The sequence below is a fragment of the Lolium rigidum genome, chromosome 2 (genome assembly GCF_022539505.1).
Source record: "Lolium rigidum isolate FL_2022 chromosome 2, APGP_CSIRO_Lrig_0.1, whole genome shotgun sequence".
NCBI lineage: Eukaryota > Viridiplantae > Streptophyta > Magnoliopsida > Poales > Poaceae > Lolium > Lolium rigidum.
This window is the reverse complement of record NC_061509.1, coordinates 108,135,972-108,147,244: the sequence shown is the minus strand read 5'-3', so window position 1 is coordinate 108,147,244 and position 11,273 is coordinate 108,135,972. Positions and strand designations below refer to the sequence as shown.

General features: G+C 45.5%; 1 long non-coding RNA gene across 1 annotated transcript; it reads right to left on the bottom strand.

The window, feature by feature from the left end:
- Window positions 1-2,244: 2,244 nt before the first annotated feature.
- On the bottom strand, window positions 2,245-4,645 carry LOC124692214. The gene is made up of 3 exons (XR_006999408.1): window positions 3,966-4,645; window positions 3,570-3,883; window positions 2,245-3,484 (listed from the first exon to the last, which is right to left on the bottom strand). It is a non-coding gene; the product is annotated as an uncharacterized LOC124692214 (long non-coding RNA).
- Between the last annotated feature and the right edge of the window lie 6,628 nt (window positions 4,646-11,273).

The window sequence follows — 11,273 nt, the reverse complement described above, 5'->3', positions numbered from 1 at the left end:
TCGATCTTGTAGATTAGATCTTGGGTGTTCCATAGATTAGATCTTGGATTTATTCGTCTTGCGGTAGGAAAATTTTTGTTTTCTATGCTACGAACCCCATCACCTTTCTATTGGGTTTGGCTTGGGGCGCCGGATGCAAAGTTGGGCCACGCTGGCTAATTTTTTTTGGGGGGGGCAGTGGCTAGGCAAGAATATGGGTGCCGGCACTCCCCAAAGGCCTAGGGCGAGTGGAGATGCTCTTAGTCATGCTGAACCGTTCGATCTAGAGCTCCATCTCCCTCTCTCCCGCTCTTGTTGCATTGAAACAAGCTCGCATCATAAACCCCCAAAAAAAAAGCACAAGCTCAGCAGCCTAGGAGGGATCGCGGTGGCACGCCAGGTAGCAATCGCCGGCGGACGCTGCACCAATTGACAGCGGGAGGATGGCCCACCTACTCTGATTCATCCTCTACCCCCCCCCCCCCCGAAGGGCATCCACACCACCTGACCACGCCTCGAAGGTGGCATCCTTCTCTGCTTCAAATCATGGTCGTCCCCGACAATCTGAGGGCACTCCGGCAAGCACCGGAGACGAGACGGTGGACATGTGCTCCGGCGTGCTCACTGCAGCAACCCTGAAGTAATTTTTACTCAGGACACTGAGATCGAAGAACCTGCTGCTTTATTGAGTCCTCCATGAAATTGGTTTATGCTGCTAGGGTTTGGATGGTTTCCTAATGATGATTTACATGGCGTCCTAGTGCTTCAATGCACCATATGCTATGTGCACTTGATTTTTACAGCTATTGCAGCTAATTTGAAGATGGTAATAAATAGCAATTCTGATAGCAATGTCATCCTCCTGTAAATTTAGTAATTTTATTCCCAGATAGGAGAGGTGGGAAAGTGATGTTGAATTAATCCATTTCGGCAGTGTCAAGAAATCACCTCCCGCAAAACTGCGGAGGCATGGTGGAGGCACCCAGCTTTCTAGATAATTTTTCTTTTTTGAGGGATAAAAATTATTATGAATCCGCACAAATTGTAGTTTGTGCAGGCTGCCCAAAGACTCCTCCAAAGCTTTGCCCTGATCCTTGTCCATTCCATAACTTACTAGATAGAGCACCCTTAACTTAGTCAGATTGGACAACTCTTCCACAATGTCAATAGATGAGAATGACACTGTTCCTTTCAGCACTTCAAGGGACGTCAAGTTCCCGACTTCTCTTCGCAGTACTGTTTCTTGACCGAGACATAGGCGTATCAAATGTTGTAGCTGAACAAAACTTGCGGGTAACTCTTTTATACCAGATTGCAAAAACCGTAACTTGCCTATGTCATGTGGGAGTTCCTTAACATCTCGCTCTCTGATCAGTAGTTTCCTTAGGTGAAATAAATTTGTAATATGCTCAACTTTAATACCATGCGTATTGTTCACTCTGCCACCAACAGGAAAATATGTATAATCTCCTAGTTCCAATATTGATCAGATAGCGAGGCAACTTTGTGACCCAGAATTCACGTTTTGCAAGTTCGTGACGAAAATGCACGTCCGGGGCAACTTCATAGACCAAATTGGGGTTTTTCTATTTTGCAAATTTTGTAACAAAGAACATCAAATTAACCCATTTGGCTGTAGATACTTCCATATTTCGCGCCTCATACGCCGCGATGGAACAACATAAAAAAAAAATTAAGGCACCCATGACCTTAGAATCTGATTTTCTCAAGTTTTTCTCATGGTCTCATCATCCTCCTTAACATCTGGAATGGTCATCAAAACCAGCAGCTCTCACAACAGTTCTAACTGAGAATGACCACTCTGCAATTCGAAAAGATAGGCCCATCCTTGGCCATTGCAGCAAGCAACCAAAGAATCCCTTGCAGCAGCTATGGAGCAGAACAGGCAGAACAAGCCACTTGCAGCAGCTTCAAACAGTTACAGAGCTGAGCAAACGGGCTGCTTACAACAGCTAGAGCAAAACAGATACTCAGAGCAGAGCATCGGCTTCTTCCAGCTGACCAACGACCAGGTGCATCAGCTGACGAGTTCCGACAGCAGCAGGATGTACGAGGCGCAGCACAGCTCTAGTCCGATCTGGACTCGTGCGACCGGTGCAACGGAAAACAGCAGCGGCTGCCCCAAGTCCAACCTGGACTAAGTGGGCGGGGCGACGGGACACAGCACAAGTCAGACTTGGACTTGTGCGGAGACGGGAGTGGCCGCGGGCAACTTGCCAACGGTGGTGGCGAGGAGGTAGGTCACGACCAGACCAAGCTTTGATACCATGTCATTTGACCAACTGAAGATTTTCTCTATTGCATTCAGAGTAATGTACAGATGTTCCATATGACAACTTGGGCCAGGCTGACTATTTGGGCTAAATACATATACATAGAAGATGGCCCAAACTGTTACAGATAGAATCAGGAAAGTAAGTCAGAACTTCTTCCTTCAAAAGCTCCGAGGGCTTCATAGCTTCTTCTTCTAGACGAGGTGCTTTTGTAATGTTCAGTCTCAGGAAACAAATGCATTCATTATTTCCAAGAATATACATCTCCACTTCTTCAACAGATCCATCCATGAGGAAAGAATCCAACACTTCATGTTAGTTCTTGTTCTGATATCCCTACTATCAAACTGAGCAAGGATACAAAGTAGCTTATTTGATTATATAATTATAAGATGGTATGTTTGCCACATCTCGAGTTTCAGGGGATTTTATAGGAGCATATTTAAAACTTAAAAGTGATCTTCAGATTGAAATGATTATGATTTCATAACTATCCATAGAAATACTGTCTCCAGACCAACGAAATAGAAGTATAAGCTGCAACATTACAAGACAAATTTTATGACCAGATCTCTGCAATCATGTTCATTACTGGCAATCCTAAGCCGTTCAGAGTAGTGATGCTCAATAATTATAAGACTAAAATATGATGTGATGCTCAGACGGTTGATCAAGATGTTCATAACAATATAAATTAATATAGCAAATATGTTTCAAACGTGTAAAATCTACCTTCCTGGAGACACTCGGGAAAACTGAAAAAGCATTTGAGCAGGATAAATAGTAAGCTGGGGCAGGCCATATTAGGTTCCTATGGTCTTACTGTTGACGAGGTGCCAGCCACGTCTCTTGTACTGGCTCCTCCACTATGTCCAATCTCTGGCAAGTGTTGAACACATGGAAATGCGAGAAAACAATGCATTTCAACCGTACCTAGAAAAGAAACATTGGTTGAACTCTCACCTTGCAACTAAAACAATTCCTCTGCAGTCAAGATCGATCTTCAATGGCTTCTGGCTCAAAACCCCATCATCAATATTTGGCAGCCAATGTGAAAGGAAATGTAATTTCAAAGAAGGGAGTTAGTAGAGGATTGGATAAAGCTGCAGCATACCAGGCATAGGTTGGGACAGGCCAGATTGGCCTCCTATTGTCTTACCGCGGAGGTGCAGCCGCAACTCTTGCACTGGCTCCTCCGTTGTGTCCAATCTCTGATAAGTGTTGAAACACACATGAAAATGTGAGAAGAACAATGCACTTCAACTGCATCTGGAAAAACATTGGTTGAATTCTCACCTTGCAACTTAGAGAATTCCTCTGAAGCCACGATCAATCTTCAATGGCTTCTGTACCAAAAGCCGATCACCGTGGTTGGCAACTAATTGAAAGGAAAATGTAAATTTATAGGGAGTTAGTAGAGCAAATTAAGTAATTCTATGGGCTTTAAGATTTTAGAGACCAAAATCAGCATGATTTTGAATTTACGAAAGCACAGCGATGAAAAAGGCTTATAATCAATATACCACATCTTCAAACAAATGGTACTACAACGGGGTTGGAGTAAACAGCGTGTCTCAAAGCATTAGCACACAGAAGAGCACCGCATGATCCTGCAAAGAAGACAAATATACCAAATCAATTACATAATTAAGGCACATAAATTGAAGAATTAGAGTAAAAAGCAGCACTAACCTTCTTGGGGTCTCAGCTTCTCGCTTATGATAGTGAAAAACTGAGAATCATTCACATCACCCAACCAGAACAGATGAAATTAAATAATTAAAGAAAACGCCATAAATGAGAGCCAAACATGAAGATAAACAGTGATTAGCACAAGCATCAAATATGCATTTCCACAGAATGACTGCTACAATGTAACAAAAGAATCTGCAAGACAGGATGTAGACAGAGTGTCTCAAAGCATGAATACAGTACATGATCCTGCAAAGAAGACAATCAGACCAATCAATTAAGATACATTAATTAAAGATTTGGAGCAGAGCAGTATAATTTTGTTCACAAGAACTGAGAATCATTCACAAAATCCAGACAAACCATGAACTTGCCAGAACAACAAAATTTATATAATTCTAATCTAACATTATAATAATGAGTGCCAAACGTAAAGATAAACAGTGATTAAGCACGTACACAAAATATCATTTTCGTCAAAAAGACTGCCACAAAGCAACAAAAGCAGTTATTCAGGTATATTTTGTTCCAACTATTAACTATCTCACCTGGCTTCAGCAAAAAAAAAAAGAACAATCTTCTTACTTGCAGGTGAACATAAGTGGAGAACTGCTACAGCATACTTAAATTGTTCAGGTATATTTTGTTCAACTATTAACTATCACACCTGGCTTCAACAAAAGCAGTAACTGTGTATTTTCAGCATTCAAACAATTGCCTAATGGAGAACTGCTACAGTGTACTTAAATTGTTCAGGAGACATGATCAAAGCCTGAATTTAAGCCCATAAAAGCTGCTGAGAAGTGAAGAAAACTCATATCTGTTTATTAATTAGTTAATGATTTCATATTCATGTTACTAGATGCTCTATAGGAACTAAACTTCAGCTAAAAGCATACGTTGAAAATAGACCACCAGTTCGGCAAGAACATAACTTTTGACAAGTGAAGTTCAATCCAACTATCCTTCTAGCTTGGCTATAGTTCAAGTTAGCAAAGTCCTTTCAAGATATATGTAAAGTGCAATGTCCAATTTTTCTTCAATTTTATTTGAGTTTTTTGTCAGATTTTTTTTATCAATATCCAATTTTTTCCTTTCAAACCCCAATTCCTATGTGGCAGATAGTCAGAAGATATATTACTAACCAACAACCCTAATCGTCCAAAGGTACGAAGTAGATGATCCATAAAGCTGCTGAGATGCGAAGAAAACCTATATCCGTTTATTAGTTCATATTCGTGTTACTAGATGCTATATAGGAATTAAACTTCAGCTAAAAGCATACGTTGAAAATAGACCTGCAGTTGGCAAGAACATAACTTTTGACAAGTGAAGTTCAATCCAACAATCCTTCTAGCTTGGCTATAGTTCAAGTTAGCACTGTACTTTCAAGATATATGGAAAATGCAATGTCCAAGTTTTTATCAAAAAAAATTTTGAGTTTTTTGTCCTTCTTTTTGTCAATGTCCAATTTTTTATCATTTTTTTGAGTTTTTTGTCCAATTTTTTTTTATCAATATCCAATTTTTTAACAATTAAGGCTCTAAAAAAACTCCCTTTCAAATCCCAATTCCTATGTGGCAGATATACTACTAACCAGAAACCTTAATCGTCCACAGGTACTAAGTAGAGAGACTACTCGTCGACATGTACTAAGCAGAGAGCACAGGTAGGGAGCCTAATCATCCAGAACATGTACTAAATAGGGAGCCTAATCGTCCACAGATCTTATGGTCAAACAGTAAATTGCAGTCGACCATCCGTTACAGGACGGTCAGGAAATAAGTTTCGGCACAAACCGTAGCGATACCCTGGGCTTCAGTATTGAAGTGGAGCATGGTCGAGGACGCCACTTCACGGGAGCAGATCTGCTCCTCGGCGACAGCCACGGAGGTGGTGGCGCGAGCGAAAGGGGGCGAAGCCGAGCCGCGGCGGCGGCGCAGGGGGAGGCTGCGGTCCGGGATCGCGGAGGACCATCCACGGGCGTCAGCCTCCTCGCGAAGGTCCTCGTCCCGGGCCCTCTTGGCGAGGGCGTCCCGCCGCCTCGCGACCTCGACAAAGTCGTCGTCGTCGACGAGATACCAGGTGGTGTTAGCGCGCGGGGCCATGGGCTCGATTGAGGCCATGGCAGCGGATGGAAGAACTAGGGTTTCGCGCGAGATGATGGGAACTAGGGTTTCGCGCGAGATCGGGGAATCTAGGGTTGCAGGGTCGAGATCGCGGAATCGAGAATTCGCGAGATCGGAAAGAGCGGCGGGATGGGTGCGTTGCTGGCTTTAACGACAGTGATCAGGTCGGGTTTTGGATACCGACAGTGATTAGGTCGGTTCGGGTCGCTCTTTGAACTTACTTTCTCCTTCCATGCCTATAGTTTTTATTTAAAGTTTGAGTTACTATTTACAAACAATGTCAACTTCTAAAACTTTAAATGAAAAAATATATTTGCTCTAAAAATATTAATTTGAAATTATAAATGTTGACACTTTTTTCTATATAGTTGGTCAAACTTTTAAGAAATTCAACTTTATCTAAATATTATAGGCATCCAGGTCTTGAATCGGCTTAATAACTGTGGGTGCCAACAAACATCTCGAGCAGCACGACCGCTTGGATAGGATGACCGGGCGCGCACGCGTCCTCGTACCGTGGCCCCTTATAGCATCGACGCGATGGTACAAAGCTAATCGGTGGCAGCAGCCATGTCGATCAAAGTTGTCACTGACCGCTGCAACGCCGCCTCAGCTCATGTACCAGTATTAATACCGAAGGCGCTAGATCCTACAGGGGAATTGATGGCTACGGTGTCTTATATGGGTCCTATATGCCTGCCTCTCCCCCACTACCTCGCCTTACACCCTTGCCAGAACCAGCAGTCCACCGCAATCACCGCCGCCAATGAAGATAGCGTCCTGGCTGAAGAAGACGGCGAACGAAAACGGGAGGCAGGCTCATCCTCGGGTGACCATCACCACTCGTCACCTCCACGCGCTCGCCGCACCCGAAATCTATCGTTGCCTCCACGCTTGGTAGATTCCATCGGGACACAAAATCTCTATGGCGGTGGCGCGACACCAACCGCCCCCTCCACGGGAGCACAACCACCTCTACGTCCCGGTGATGGAGTGCCACTCGTGGACGAAGGTGGACCCATGCAAGCACAACGATGTCTCCCTTCCCGGCGGCTGGCACCTCAACCTTAGTAGGGTGACGTGCCGCCAGCGTCCACTGATGGGCCAGCGCTAGAAGCAGAGATGCGACGTCGCATCGCTCGGCTCCCGCAGTCATTGCGGTACGTCCGCGGGTACCTCCGGCCTCTAGGCCTTCCTCGCCTGGGAGCACAACGTGCGGTGGACATCCTCGGAGGTGCGAGATTTCCATCCCGGCGAGGAGTACGATGACCTCGCCGCGGTCACCAACGACGAGGATGACGAGGATGAGGTTGTCACGGCAGAAGCGGTGGCTAAACAGGAGGTGCCGGTGTTAGAGGGCTACAATGAGAAGGCAACCTACACCCTCGCCATCGAGGCGTCCAAGGTGGCCGAGGAGTCCAAGTGGATTTGGGAGGGGTTGGACGATGTCGTCGGGCTCACAATGATGGTGGCGGATCACCACGCGGCGCTGCCATCGCCTTCACCACTGCCGTCACGGGCCGCGTGGGAAGGGCATATGGTAGCCATGGCCGTGGGAGCCTCCATTTCTGGTCATCATCGACATGACGAGCAATAGTAAGTGGACGTGTAATCATGCTAGTAGTAGTCTATGGTTTCATTAATTTCTATTAAAAAAATTATCAAGTAAATTTTTGCGTCGAGCCGCTGGGCTAGCCCATCAATATTGTCATGGAAGCCAATTTCGTGACCCGATGCAAACGGACTAAAACGAACGCAAATTGTTTCTGAAAATGGGTCGGGCTAGTGCCCTGACAGGAGCATTTTCCATTCTAGACTCATGTATCTAGCAGTCTGAGAATTAAAAGAAACTAGTCGCCACGGGCGCTAATCATGATCTTGATCTTATTGACAAGGTAATCGTAGACTAGGGTTTCGTGGAAAGTAGAGGGCAAGTAGATCTCGAAGGTTTCGGCCGAAAAAGGTACTCGACTGCTAGAAAACTAGGGTTGTGTTGACAATAAAATCGATGACTTATTTCTTCCTCGACTCCCCCTTATTAGGAGGTGGAGCCAAGGGTTTCGTGATGTACAAGTTACAAATAGCGGGAAACTCTTTGAGCTCGCCCCGTATAATTACAAGTCTCTATTCCTAATACATCTCTATCTTCCATATCGACGCCTTATTGGGCTTCCGGGCTTTGTGATCTCGGGTCGTGGGCCTTTAGTAAACCCCGGGTACCTTCTTCGGCAGGCCCATTGGGGATGCCTATGTCAGTAGCCCCCGAGATTTTGCTTGAATCGTAGAATCGATTAAAATTTCCATCATTACAATTAACTCATAATTTTTTCGAGTCACTAAACAATTCTCATAAAACAGTCATATATTGTGCAAGGATAATGGTAAATTGGGCTGGTTCATCTGACGGATCAGGTACCAGTTAACTGCTCTTGTGGTAATCCCGCAAAAAATTACTTCAAGGTCAAGTCCCTGGACTCGACCCTGGTATACTGGCGTAATTCGACATGTGCCGCTTAAGGTCTTACCATGATCCGAATTCCAGTCATATTTTATCGGGTACCTAACGCGTCCCTTAGGATTTTTCTTCGCATATGTCGATATGGAAAAAAGTAGCAGAGCGCATTCATGTGCGATACCACACCACACAGGACGGATCCCGGGGTCTTACCTTCGTAAAATATTATGGCATTCAGAGAACTATTCGCGACGGATGCGCTCTGAGAATATATTGTCGAGTGCCTTTTTTGGCTGCTGGAATGACATATTTATTCGAGTCATATGATGACTTACTATCTTGTCCTCCCGATGGAAGTATATGAAGAGTTATGTTTGAACTCGAATATGACTCCTCATATTTCGTTGGGTGCGCGACCAGCGCTCCCAATGGGGTAGCCCCCAAGGCTACAACCAAGTGCTTGTACTTGGTTGTAGGCTCACCTTTTTTATGTCTTTGTCGCTATCCTGTCAGCTTCCCATCTTTTTATTTTTATCGGGTGCGCGACCAGCGCTCCCGATGGGACTAGCCCCCGAGGCTACAGACAAGTACTTGCACTTGGTTGTAGGCTCAATTTTTTCTATTTTGTATTAAGTCGATATTTTCTTTTGTTGCCTTCCTCTTATCAGAAGGATGAACCAACTTTCTGATAAGAGTAACCCCCGAGCATATGACCAAATGCTTTGTATTTGATCATAAGCTCCCGACGTTTTTCTGGTTGGCTCACTCGTTGTTTTCCTTGTCGCTATATTTGATAGAAACACTCGATCTTTTTCTTTAGGATGACATCATTGTTGATGATAGCCACGACCACCTCCTTGAGAACAACGATTCCTGTCACGTCTCTGAATTGTGGGTCCAAAGTTCTGCACGATCGACACGTTGCGCAAGTGGGGGACACACGTCCTCCGCAATTACCAGCACACGCGCAGTAACTCCTGTCCAGTAACTTCTCGATGAAAAGACGATTATACCCTTATTGACACACGTAAGGTGTAAGATGCATTTTCCTTTCATCCAACGGTGCGACGGATCAATTCCTCTCTATAAAACTGCCCCTTCGTCCTCGTTTTTCCCCTTCGCTGCACCGTCCTTCTGTATCCTCTCTCCAGTTCCGCCATTGCTGTCCCCAAGTTCCGCGCGCTCGTGCTTCCAACCAATCTCTTTCTTCACTTGAGATCTGTTTTATGCCGCCGCGCACCAAACTACTGAGAGACATCGCTCCAGGCACCAATACAGCAATGGAGAATGCGGAGATCTCTGGATGGGAGAGATCCAAAATCTCCAACCAGGACCAGAAGACCCTCAAGCACCTTGGCCTGGTCAAGAAGGAGGGCTCGTTGATCTTCCCCGGCGACGAGAGCTTCCCGCGTCCTCCGATTGGATGCCGGGTAATTTTCATCGACCACCTCATTCGCGGCCTTTCCACCCCCATCCACGAGTTCCTTCGTGGACTTCTCTTTGTTTATGGGATTTAGCTGCATCAGCTGACCCCCAACTCCATCCTCCACATCTCCCTCTTTATCACCTTGTGTGAAACCTTCCTTGGGACCCATCCTCATTGGGGCCTGTGGAAGCGCATTTTCTATCTACGGCGCAACAGCTCCCGCAATGTCGCCTACAATGTGGGCGGCGTTGTCATCTGCGTCTGACCCGAAGTCGACTACTTTGACGTCAAATTCCCCGACTCCGTCCAAGGGTGGCGCAGGAGGTGGTTGTACGTCCAGGAGGAATACAACAACTCCCAGGAGTACAACATCGCTCCTTTTGATGGTGCCGCAAAAATCCTCAGGCGCCGATCCTGTGACGCTGAGGCTACTACCGAAGGAAGGGCAGCTACCGATGCTCTGATGAAGCGCATCCACCAGCTTCAGAACACCCAAGGTGAAGAACTGTCGTGTGTTCAAATTACTGCCTACTTCCTTAGGATCAGGGTGCAGCCTCTGCAGGCTCGCAAAAATCCACTTTGGATGTATGCTGGTGAGAAAGATGTTGACTGCCTATCCAAGGATCTTTCTGTGAAGGACTTGGAGAAGCTTATTCGACGTTTCTCCTCGCTAAATAAGAAAAATGAAGTTCCAACATCTTGCCGCATGGAGCCGTATAGCGGTAGCCATGCCCTTCCTGAAGTAAGTAATTTTCCTTCGAGTTGTACTTTTATTTGTCGACTGCTTCCTCACTTATTTTGTATGTTTTACCTTGACCTTGACCTTGCTTTTCTTTCTTGCAGAACCACCAAATTCTATCTTGTTTTCCTACCCTTCCCGAAGGCGGAGAAGTGGATGAGCGAGCTATTGTCACTGACGACTCGCAAGGCCCTTCTCGTCCTAAGAGTGAAGTCGCTGGATCTCACAAATCCGCGACTTCCTCCAAAAAATCTGAATCGGAGCCTTCTGAATCAGGTCACTCTCCTCCTTCCGCTGTGTCTCCAAAGATCAAGCGGAAAAGGGATGAAGTCGAAGATTCTGGCTCCTCGAAGCCCACGGAGCCTGCTGTCGAAGAAACATCACCCAAAGAAGAGGGTGCCTTTAACCATTATGACGACGCAGGCTCCGTTAGCTCGTAAGCTTCTTCACTAGCATTACTTGTTCCACTTCTTTTTTATTGGCCCTTATTTTTTTGTGTTGATAGTGGCGACGAAGAAGAAGAGAAAGAAGAAACCAAGGTTCCTGGTGCGGCTCCATA